The 12,696-nt window shown below is 39.3% G+C and overlaps 1 non-coding gene across 1 annotated transcript; it reads left to right on the top strand.

Moving 5' to 3' along the window:
* Window positions 1-7,842: 7,842 nt before the first annotated feature.
* LOC123860689 (small nucleolar RNA SNORA63) lies at window positions 7,843-7,973 on the top strand. The gene has a single exon (XR_006794807.1). It is a non-coding gene; the product is annotated as a small nucleolar RNA SNORA63 (small nucleolar RNA).
* The last annotated feature ends 4,723 nt before the right edge of the window (window positions 7,974-12,696 follow it).

Below are 12,696 nucleotides of genomic sequence, written 5' to 3' on the forward strand. Positions count from 1 at the left end.
TTTATTTGACAGAGACACAGCGAGAGAGGGAACACAAGCAGGGGGAGAGGGAGAAGCAGGCTTGTAGGTGAGGTCTTATTTAAATATAAAATCCAGGTTTTATAATAAAAAATAAATATAAATTGTGAGGTTGTGGGGCAACAGACTCGGATACAGCTGGTGAGAATGTAAATTAGTATGTAATCCAGTACTCCCTCACCTGCATAGTAGAACCTCCGTGGACCTTTCAGCGCCCACACTAGCGCACTGAGGGTGCAGCTTATCTCACACCAGAAGCCTTGCCACTCCACAGTACTTTCTGGACACCCAGTGTTACCTGGTTGTAGAATCCTTACTGAACAACTCTTCTTACTGGTATATAATGTGCTGGTATGTCATACATTTAATTATAATCAAGTGGCTAAAAGGACTGTCTGTTGGAACCTTCACTGTGCAGCTAAGGTGATCTTGGACAAGTTACTCAGCATCTCTGGGCTTTGATTCCTCATCTATTATGAACTTATTTCTTTGGTTGTAAGGATTAAATAAGAAAATACTTTTAAAGCAGTCATCACAGTGTCTGGCTCATGTTAATCACTGAATAAATATTAGTTTTCATTATTATCAATAATAATATTGTAAAATATTTTTACATTTTCTAAAGCAGAAATTCAGAAAGTATGGATTGAACTGTGCCCCTTGCCGAATTCATATGTTGAAGCCCTAACCCCCAGTGTGACTATATGTGGAGATAGGGCCTGTAAAGAGGTAATTAAGGTTATATGAGGTCGTAAGTATGGGACTCTAATCCAGAAGGGCTGGTACCTTATAAGAAGAGCAGCTTTCTTTTTCTGTCAAGAGAGGGTGGGAAGCCAGGAAGAGCCCTCACCAGGAACCACATTGGCAGGCACCTTGATTTCAGACTTCACAGTCTCCAGAATTGTGAGAAAATGTCTGTTGTTTAAGCCACTCAGTCTGTGGCATCTTATTATGGCAGCCCAACCTCACTAAGACAGTACGTTTTTGCATTTTCTAGAAGCAAACAAAAAATATTAATGTATACTATTTGAAGTAAACCACTGCATTTCATAAAGTAGGTCATCTATCAATAGACCATCTCATGCAGTAATTTGGTAGTATAATACTCAGTTTTAGAGTGTTCTAGAAAACATTCTAGAAAAAACAGTTCCTCCTTTATTGAAGCTCTGGGAAGCTCAGATACCTTTCAGATTTCTAATCCTCGAGCCTATCAATAATTTTCGGTACAGTGAATATCTCCGTTGAGCTGGCAGTTTGGAATTCTTAACTAATTCAATTCTCTATTTTGATGGCATAGTATGAGTGCTTTCTTGACTACACAGAAAACTGGGGACAGAAGCTGGTGCTAGAGACTTAGGATGAAGTTTATTACTGCAGCTTGAACTTAGGACAGAGAGAAAAATACCAAAGAGGCTGCTTGCTAAAAATACAATTTATTTTTGCAAATTTTGAGCAGTCAGGCTCTGTTGCAAAGAACAGAACTCATGAATTCACTCAAGCTAAATTAAGAATAAAAGGAATTTCTTACAGGGTATTAACATGTTGCAGAATCATAGGTAGACTGAAGAACATAGGTAGAACCTGAGAAAAAATACTCAAAGTCACAATGAAAGGGCAAACCAAAGGGCAAATAGGAGCTGCTGCCTATCTATGGCCAAGATGCTGCCTGCCAAATTTGCTGCTTTGGCTACAGCTGCTGATTTCCAGAATTGTACCTGACATTGCAATACTTTATTTATTGTCTGTCTCCCTCTATATACAAAGGAACTTAGTTTTTCTGTTCACGGTTATATACCACAGCAGTGAGAACAGATCTTGGTTTGTAGTAGGGATAAACACATAGCATCATAGGTAACACTCATCCAGTAAACCATCAGGGCCATTGTTGGATAAGCCTTTAACGAAATGGAAGGGGGAAATATGAATTACAACTCATTTGTCTGTCTCATGGCCTGTAAGGTCAACTTAGACACTCTGCATTACTAAGAGTAGAAGATCCAGAAAATGAGGGCAGAGAAGATGGTTGGATGAAATTTACAAGAAAAAAATGTTCAAAACTAAAGAGAGACATGAGTCTGCAAATGTATAAGACCTACTGAGTCCTAAGAAGGAAAAAGAAAAGGTCTCCATGGAGGCATATCTTAAAATTTAAGGATAGCAAGAATTAAAAGATTCTCAAAGCTTCCAGATAGCAAATACAGGTCCTCTATAAAGGAATGAGAATCAGGCCAGCAACAGGCTAGCTTCCCATCAACAGGACTGGAAATTAGGAGATGAGCAAGCCTGAAAGTTCCATGGGAAAATGATTTTGAACTTGGAACTCTAAACCAAGCCAAACTATCAATAAAATATGGGGGCAGAATGAAAAAGAAAGTTAAACATGAACTGAGAAAGCTTCCTCACCCAAATACTCTTTTTTAGGGTGTTACTTAAGAATGTGGGGTGGCAAAACAAAGGAATTATCCAAGAAATTGGAGCAGGTTGAATATATGAACAATAGGACCAACTCAGAAAAGCAATGAAGGCAAGTCCCAGGAGGACAACCATGCAGCAGGCCTGAGACCCCCCCATACAAATCGAAAGGAGACCTCAGGGCTGCAAGAGAACTGCCCATGGAAAGAAGAGAGTCCTTAGATGTGACAGTATCCTGCAAATGTCGGAAGAAACTATTCTAATGATGCCATGAAGGCAGACCATTCAAGTAAAAATAAAAAGGCAACTCGAAGTCAAGAGGGCTGGGGGTGTATGACTAAAAATATACAAAAAACAGGTATAGCATAGTCAGGGAATACAAGTCACATGGGCAGGAGTTGTTTACTGATTTTGTTTTGTTTACTGGAGTAACAAAAAACGGAAGTAAACAAAAAAAGAGTTGTTTACTGATTTTCAAATTTACACTTCACCTGTAGAGCAATCTCCTAACTATGGTTACAAAACATTTTAAATGTTAATCATGATAATGGAAAGAGAAGAGAAAGGTATGGAATACAATATTCTTATGTGAAAAAGTAATTGAAACTTATAATACTGCTTATAACTGGAAGAATCATCATTTTAAGATTATTACTTAGTATCACAAAGGTAATTACTGGAAAAGCTAATGATGGTGGTATAATTTATTAGGTATTACAGGTAGGGAAAATTTGAGGTGGTTTAATAAACCCTTAATTGTATTGGCAGGAAGTGAGTATGCAAGATCTAACACTGATTATGTCCAGAATTAGTGGCATAGAAAGAGGAGGGTACCAATGAGCTAAATGTGATTGCCTCTGGGGAGCAAGATTGGGAGGTTTGGGCAAGGAGGGGTTGGGGGTTCATTGCTTTGTGTTCGGCCTGCTTGAATTGATCCATTCATTTACATGACGAATATTTGTTGTGTACCAAAATGTGCCAGGCACAGGAATGAAACAGAAGATTTGGGGACACAGAATATTTTCTACCATGACAATGCCAAAATTTGAAATTGAATATTAGCCTTGCTCTGAAATTTTTTTTTTAAGATTTTATTTATTTGAGAGAGAGTGAAAGCGAGAGAGATCACAGAGGGAGAGGGAGAAGCAGACTCGCCGCTGAGCGGAGAGCCTGATGCGGGGCTCCATCCCAGGATCCTGGGATCATGACCTGAGCTGAAGGCAGACGCTTAACTGACTGAGCCACCCAGGCGCCCCCGAAATTTTCTGATTAGGCAATCGATGCCAACCATGTTGTTCCTCCCTTCTCATGCCCTTCCTCTTGAGTTGTCTTGTTTGAACACACACTTTTCAGTCATCTGACACCCATACCCAGTGTTGTTTGTTGGTGTTGTGGGGGAACCTGGGGAAAAGGCAACAAAGGAGGAAGGTGCCTTTCCTACACCAGTGGGGTGGTTGGTGAGGTCTCAGGATTTCTGTGGAGGTGATTTGTGGTTTTGGAGTTGCAAACTGATATGAGCTGGAGCAGCAAGCATGATGAATGTATTGGGCAGGCTACCTGGGAGCAGGAATGAGAAAAGCCCTCTCTTTTTCCCATATAACAGAGTCATGCTTCTCAAGCTGACTGCAGCTTAGAATCACATAAAAGCATTTAGAAAACAATGCCCAGGTGTAGCCCCTTCCCTACTACTGATTAAATGAAAAGTCTCTGGTGAAGGGACTTCAGGCACCTGATTCAAATCATTAACATTGAATTCACAAGCAATGTTCACAAAATTGATCAAGCTGACAAAACAGATTAGAGCTTCAAACCAGTTTTCATCCTGATATTCATACTATAGCCAGGCTGAGAAAGAGCACACTCACTTCTTTGACCCTATAATACATAGTTTTATAGCGTAAACAGAAAATGTGTAGCTTATATTTAATTAATAAAGTTAACTTATTGGTTAAAAGCCCCCTACACACACATACGAGTTTACAGTTCTCATCTCACCTTTTATTCCTACCGCCACCCATGCTCTTCTTTCCAAACATAGCAGAGGAGTCTCTCCTTAGGATTTTGCATTGGCTGTTCCCTTTGTCTGGAACACTCTTCCCACCATATCCACACGGCTAACTTCCTCCCCTCCTCAGAGTCCACTCAAATATCACCTTCTCAATGAGGCTGACTCTGATCACCCTGTTTAAAACTGTAATCTGCCCTCCTTGTCCCAAGGCGGTACTCCCAATCTCACCTTACTCTACTGTTCTTTTTATCATAGGACTTATTACCTTCTGACATATTATATAATTTGCCTGCTTAATGTAACCACTGTGTAATGTTTGTTCCCTCCCATTAGAATGTAAACCAAAGAGATAGGGTTTTTTCCATTTTTTTCACAAATGAAACTTGTGTCTGGAACAGTGCCTAACACATAGTTAACACTCAAATATTTGCTGAACTTCAGTGGCCTCTTAAAATATCATTCCATACAAGATATGTGTTTAGCCATGTTACAATAATATTTGTTTGGAGCGTGCCAGCATTACACTGTTACATAATGTCTTTATGGAATTGCAAATCTACCCAAGCAAAAGTTCTGTCTCCCAGTGAAGCATGCTGGAAAGCTGGGCTGGGAGTCAGAAAACCTGGGCTTTAGTCTTGTCTGTTAAGTAGGTATATAATATTGAGCAACTTACCTTCACCCCTCTGAGCCTCACTTACATAATCTGTAAAAGGCGTTTGTTATAAATGAATTCCAAGTTCTCTTCCTCTTCTGTCATACAATATTTTATTACCAAGGGTGAGATGGAAACACAACATTAAGTTCTTGTTGTTTTCTATTTTATTATAAAAACAGTTAAAATATGCACCAATCTCCACATCGCAAGTTGAATTTAGTATAGTGGTTGAAAGTTATCCTCCGTGGAATCAGACTGTCCTTATTTTAATCCTTGCTTAGCTGCTCATTACCTATGTATTAAATGAGTTATTAAACATCTCTCAGCCTCAGTTCCTTCTTCTGTAAAATGAATACCATAATAGTACCAATTTCAGATGTCATTGTTATATTTACTGTGAAATTAGATAATCCATGTAAAACATTTAACACAGTGCATGGTTCATGGTAAGGGCTCAATAACTGCTAGTTACTAACTTTTTATGAAATATTCATCTTGCAATACTTTCTGTTTGTGGAAATAAATGAAGACTCATCAGATGAGAAAAGCAAAGGCTATTTTTATCCTGAGCTTGCTGTAGAATGGAGTCGGCCACCACCACCACTTGCATTTTGGCAGACGCTCAAAGGAAAGCAGATGAGTGGGAAAGCTTTTAGTGGGAGGGGAAGTTCTCAGGAAGGCCCTGATTGGAGGCTGTTGGCAAGGGGTAGTTCTAGGCAGGCTAGCTAGAAGCCAGGCATCCCATGTGATTAGTTTGGGGTGCATATTTGGCTTTCTCTGTTGGGTGCTAAGTCAGAAGCAGGAAGAAAAAATAGGGGAGCTATCAGTTATTTAGCAAGTCCCGGACATTTGGAGCCGATTATTACAGAAGTTATTGTTAGCAGTCTAGCTTCCTGTAACACTGATATAGCAGCCTGGCTTCCCGAGCTGTTTATTGTAGGTGAAGGGGTTGGATTCCTGAGCAGGTGGCTGCAGGTTTTGGGTCAAAGTTTTATTTTTATATATGGTCTGATCATCATCTGTTTGCATATTCAGCCTCTCAGATTCATAAGAAAACAAGTCAGGATTTAATTTCCTTCATTGAATGCAGCTTTTTAATATCAGAATAATATTAAATCTGGGGACAATTTAATTAATTCATTTGTTTACTTTGATATAGTGGTTTTAGATGTTCTTTCAATTAAGAGTCAATTTAGGGGGCATCTGGTGGCTCCGTTGGTTAAGCATCTGACTCTTAATTGCAGCTCAGGTCATGATCTCAGGGTCATGAGATCGAGCCTCAAGTCAGGCTCCACACTCAGCATAGAGTTGGCTTGAGATTCTCCCTCTCCTTTTATCCCTCCCCGCCACCTCACAAGCTTGCCCTCTCTCAAATAAATAAATAAATCTTTGGAGGAAAAAAGAGTCAATTTAGTTCCAGTGGGAGATTCTATTTGGATGATGATAGTAGCTAAGCTTTATTCGCAAGGTTATCAAGAATATCGACTGGAGAAAAATGGATTGTTTTAGTTTTTTAATAGATCACTTATTTATTTGATTTAAATATTGACATTTTGTTGATATAAACTTATCCAATCAGCATCTTGCAAAGTACATTACCTTCCATTAATCAGTTTTATACATAAAAAAGGCTTAGAACAAATATAATTATAGTTATCCTTTCTACCTTAATCATCCTCTTCAATAATTCTTTGCTCATTAAATAAGAGAAAATTCTAAAATGCCTGGCAAAGTTATTTTTAGAAAGGGACCCATTTCTGACATTTGCCTCTAGAGGCTCTAGAACTTCAATTTATGCCACCAAATAGGATAATTTCATAAAGACATTGACATTATTTTTTACTTTAAAATAGATTTTTGTTATTTTGTTCCTAACTTTATTCTTTTCTATTTTGGGGGGGACTTTTTGGCCTCCTTGGTTAATAATATAGCAGTTCTTTTATATGTATGGATCTCAGAATCTTTCAAGTTGCTTAACAATTAACAGTGACTTGTTTGAAGATTCTCACTCTTGTTGAACATCCACTGCTATTTTGTATTTATTTCCTATAGATTTGAAAGAAAGGACTATGATGTCGAATACATCACAGATTAGATTACTTGGAAAGAACAGTTGAATTTCCACCGTTATATAATTTCTTCTTGATATGTTTCAGTGATAAAAGAAGAGGAATTGCAAACCTGGCATCTTAAGGCATTTAAAAATTAGCAAATTATTTTAAAATAAGACAACCTCTATTTATATAATAGTGATATCATCAGATACATAGTATTACTAAAATAACTATTTGTCCTTGTTCTCAATCTTAAAGCAGATTATTATAAATCTCAGAAATAAATTTAACCATAAATGTGAACATATAGTTATTTCTAAATTTTATGGTAGAATATGTACCAGTCAAACATAGTTAAATTAGTCATTTTAAAAACTGTCTAACTGCCTATTACATTTCTATAACTAGAATCTTTGATAGGGTTGTTCTTTTGGAAGGTGGCCATGGAGTGTGCTTATTTGCATTTTGTTTTTAAGAACCATAATAGAAAGCCATAAAAACTCATACTAAGTATGCTAGAAATTTAATGTGGCATCCAGAGCTCAGAACTAGACTTTGGACTCAACTTCTGTAAAAGCGTGTAAAACACATGCGATTCCAGAGAGGGGCAGGAGGATCAATTTTCTTCCCTGTGTAAAAATACTACATATGCAAGATTTAATCGCCAGAGTTAACTCATGAAAGACACAGAAGCGATGCAGGATCTAGTTACAATGTAGCTGTAAAGTGCTGCCTTGTCTTTGCCCCCTGCTCAAAATAAAGCTGTTACCTTTCTAGCCCTGTCCGCCATGGTGCTTAGCAGCCAGGGATGCGTGGTCTCAGACATGTTTACCAAGTAAAACACTGACTTGAGGGGCGCCTGGGTGGCTCAGTCATTAAGCGTCTGCCTTCGGCTTAGGTCATGATCCCAGGGTCCTGGGATCGAGCCCTGCATCGGGCTCCCTGCTCAGCGGGGAGTCTACTTCTCCCTCTCCCACCCCCCCTGCTTGTATTCCCTCTCTCGCTGTGTCTCTCTCTGTCAAATAAATAAATAAAATCTTTAAAAAAAATTTAAAAAAAGAAAGACACAGAAGCATTACATAAACTAATGAAATAAAGACATTTGAAATCTATCCACTCAGTATTTTCTTTCTTATGCATATATATTTTATTGCAGAAAGATTCTGTTTGGCTTGTTTATAAATCTGTCTGCTCGTATTTAATGTACTGTCTCGTTCTTTCATTGTGATTTATATTCTCTCCTTCTTTATAAATATGTCAAAGTATCTTTCAGACTAGATTGTATCCTTTTTTCTAGTCCTTGGTGTGCAAATTCTTCTATTTGTTGTGTCTGCTAATACTCTTCCCAGTGATCGATTTCCTCAAGAAGATATGATGTCTAGCTGTAAGTTCATCTCCAGTGGGGGGTGATTTGGGGACTTAGGCCACACACTCAGGATGTAGATACCACAGCCCAGTTTCATATTTGCTTCTGCTTAGAAGACCGGATGGGGTCTACCATATCTAGATGAGTTTTAATGAAAATATCTCAGTTGGGGATCATTTGAGCCAAACAGAGAGAATGAAGTTTGACTCTAGAGCTCCCCACAAGCTGAGGCACTAGATTCCTTTTCCACCCAGCTTCCTTGCAGTCTGCTAAGCAGGATCAGTAGCTGTGGTTTTTCTATTTCATGGAAAGGCCAGCTCCTTATGACTCCTGGTCATATGCAGGAGGTTTACAGGTAGGTCTTTTGGCTATGACATGCTTCATGTTCCTCAGAATCCCAGCACCCTGCTCTCAAGCATAATATCTGGTTTCAACATATCCATTAGCTGGGAAGACCTTATAACTTAGCATCCAAATCAGGGCACTTCGAAAATTGGAAGGGGACATTGTTTGAATTACTCAGAAACAACAGGTACAAAGCAAGGCAGTCCTTTTCTTTTCTTTTTAAGATTTTATTTATTTATTTGACAGAGACACAGCGAGAGAGGGAACACAAGCAGGGGGAGTGGGAGAGGGAGAAGCAGGCTTCCCGCAGAGCAGGGAGCCCGATGCGGGGCTCGATCCCAGGACCCTGGGATCATGAGCTGAGCCAAAGGCAGATGCTTAACGACTGAGCCCCCCAGGCGCCCCAAGGCAGTCCTTTTCAAACCAGTACGTGTGTGGTAAACCTATAGTCACTCCAAGGTGTGAGCTATTTTGGCTTCTGCTCCTGCTCACTACTCACTGCCCCACATTTTGCATTTCTTTATTTCTACAGTGTGGAGATTTTCCTGTCAACTTCTAGCTTGACAGTACATCCCAAGCTTCCACTGTTAAAGTTGATCCATGTGTCTGTGTTAGGAGCAAGGGATCCTTCCCATATCAACTTGTTCTGAAAATGTGTTAATTTCTTTAATATATGCAAGTCTTCCTGCTCCTTGTGAGATCCAGCTGAGTTTGTTAGCTATTTCCCTATTATCATAATCACACTTACTAGAATCCTGGATATAAAGATGGTAAATAATTTCACCGTTTTTCTCCCTTGAAATGGTTGACTGAATTTTGTCTTATATTATATGGTTTCTGAATGTTCATCATTCCTAGGGTAAAGTAAAATAGTTCTTTTATTTCTCTCCAAAGAATCAGACTAGTATTTTGAACTTGAATTTACTACTGATATGCACGATGCTTAATAATACTTTATTGTTGGGCGCCTGGGTGGCTCAGTTGATTAGGCGACTGCCTTCGGCTCAGGTCATGGATCCTGGAGTCCCGGGATCGAGGCCCGCATCGGGCTCTCTGCTCAGCGGGGGGTTTGCTTCTCCCTCTGACCCTCCCCCTTCTCATGTGCTCTCTCTCATTCTCTCTCTCAAATAAAATAAATAAAATCTAAAAAATATATATAATAATACTTTATTGTTATTTGACATCTAATTACAGCCAGCAAAACTACTTTGGCAGTAGAATTCACACCTAATTGCTCATTACTCAGAGTCAGGATTCCACTCTATGGGAGTGGGACTAGCAAAAGCCAAGAAAGCTCTGAATAGACTGAAGTACAAGAAAACTAACAGAAAATGACACCCACACATGCGAACAAAGCAGGCCTGTTTTTAAATCTGAATTAAGTCAAAATGGGCAGGAGGGTTTTGGCCCGCAGTAGAAATCTAGTGACCAGAACTGGGTCCCAAGGTGGATGAGCTGCACACATCAGGCAGAGTCCACACATGTGCTGAGTTTAGACGTTCACGGCACAGCCACAAATTAAGTGAGGCCAAATGGGTCATGAGCTCTTAGAGGAGAGGCTATTGGAGCGCATTCATTGTGTTCCGCTGCCTCTTCAGTCCCCTATGTGTTGTCCATTCCTTCAGACATGCATGTCTTCCTTCCGACAGGATCCTTTGTTATCCTCTGAAGACTCTCCAGGCCCAGGCAGAGCACTCAGGACTGGCAAGGACAAACTTGTTGCCAAGGCAGCAGTTGGCAATGAGCCTCCATTAATACAGCTTGGCTTTTTTGCAACTCTGGTCACTGCCTTCTCTACCTCTCCCACTTCTTCCATTCCAGCTTTTCCCTGCTGACCATAATCCAGCTTTTCTTCCTGCTTTATATTTCCAGCTGGGCACTCCTACCATCAGCCCATCCTGATGGGTTTTGTTCAACAAAGCTTTTTACTTTCTTACATTGAGGAATGGCCCAAACCCTATGTAATTCACGGATGTGTTACACTTCTTGGCTTCATCTTACGAAGGTATAATTTAGAGCCAAGACCTGAAATAAAATAGAGTCAAAGTTTTATTTACTCTCTTAACAGAAGGAAATATCTTATTTTTTCTTCTAAGTCTTTTGATTGCTTAGAAAAATATCATATTTCTGGAGCACCTGAGTGGCTCAGTTGGTTAAGTGTCAGATACTTGGATTTGGCTCAGGTCCTATTCTCATGGCTCATGGGATCAAGCCCCGCATTGGGCTCACCGCTTGGCAGAAGTCTGCTTGGATATTCTTTTTTTTTTTTTTTTTTAATTTATTTATTTGACAGAGAGATAGCACAAGTAGGCAGAGCGGCAGGCAGAGGGAAAGGGAGAAGCAGGCTCTCTGCTGAACAGAGAGCCCGATGCGGGGCTCGATCCTAGGAGCCTGGGATCATGACCTGAGCCGAAGGCAGCCGCTTAACTGACTGAGCCACCCAGGTGCCCCTGCTTGGATATTCTGTCCCTCTGCTCCTTCCCCCACTTATGTTCTTTCTCTCAAAAAAAAAAAAAAAAGTATTATATTTCCGATTGTGACAATACAGTTACTGCTTCTCTGAGTTTCATAATATATTAACCTGAACATTGAAAGAGAAACTGTACATCTAAAGCAAACACAGGCACCTGGGTGGCTCAGTTGGTTAAGCGACTGCCTTCTGCTCAGGTCATGATCCTGGAGTCCCTGGATCGAGTCCCGCATCGGGCTCCCTGCTCGGCAGGGAGTCTTCTTCTCCCTCTGACCCTCCCCCCTCTCATGTGCTCTTTCTCATTCTCTCTCTCTCAAATAAATAAATAAAATCTTTAAAAAAAAATAAAAAAATAAAAATAAAAATAAAATAAAGCAAACACACAGAAATTACATAGAAACACACTTGTGTATCTCATCTATCTTATATATTTTAATCACACACTCTGGAAAATTCCAGTGTCACTGTTCTCTGTCCTGTCTTTGACTCCCTAGCCTACCTGCACAGGTTAGGATTCCTTGACAACAAGTCAATTTATGCTCTGTTGAACAAATATTTTCTTTTCTATTTATTTTATCTCAATACTTATCTGTTTTCCTTATCCTACCCAAATCAAATTGTAAAAGTTATACCTTAACCAAAAATATAAATCTTAAGCCTTTGCAGAGTATTCAAAGTAAGTGGTCAATTTTAACTGCTGTTTAACATCTTACCCTTAACTTTCTGGTGACCTCCAAATGCTAGTAGTTACAGCAATACACCAAGATATTTCTTATCTTGAGCCTTTGTGCCAGCTTTCTTTTTTCCCTGGAATGACCTTTTTTTAAAAAAAATTACTGAGCAGTATTCCATTATATGGTATTCCATTATAAAAACTACCATAACTATTTACCATTTGATGGGCATTGGAGTTATTTCCAGTTTGGGCTTATCATGGACAAACATTAAAAAAAAAAAAAAAAACTGTTGTAAACATTTGCAAGCATGTCTTTGTGTAGATGTGTGTTTTCATTTCATCTGGGAAAGACCCAGGAGTGGGATTGCTGAGTCATTGGATAGTGTATCCTTACCTTCAGAAAAAAATTTAGAACTGTTTTCCAATGTGGCTCTATTACTTTGCATCCCCACCAGCAACGAATGAGAGTTTCAGTTGCTCAATATCTTCGACAACACTTGGTGTTGTCAGTCTTTTTAATTTTGGATATTCTGGCAGTATGTAAACTAGCATCTCATTTGGGTTGTAATTTGCTTTTCGTGAATGATTAATACTATTGAGCATCTTTTCATATGCTTGTTTAGATTCTGAATACAAGTTCTTTCACAGAGGTTCTCTGTATAAGGTTCCATTCAACTAATTCCTCTCACTAT

Source organism: Mirounga angustirostris, unplaced genomic scaffold (genome assembly GCF_029215605.1).
Source record: "Mirounga angustirostris isolate CCGP_5_RB_7025 unplaced genomic scaffold, mMirAng1.0.hap1 SCAF_4, whole genome shotgun sequence".
NCBI classification, from domain to species: Eukaryota; Metazoa; Chordata; class Mammalia; order Carnivora; family Phocidae; genus Mirounga; species Mirounga angustirostris.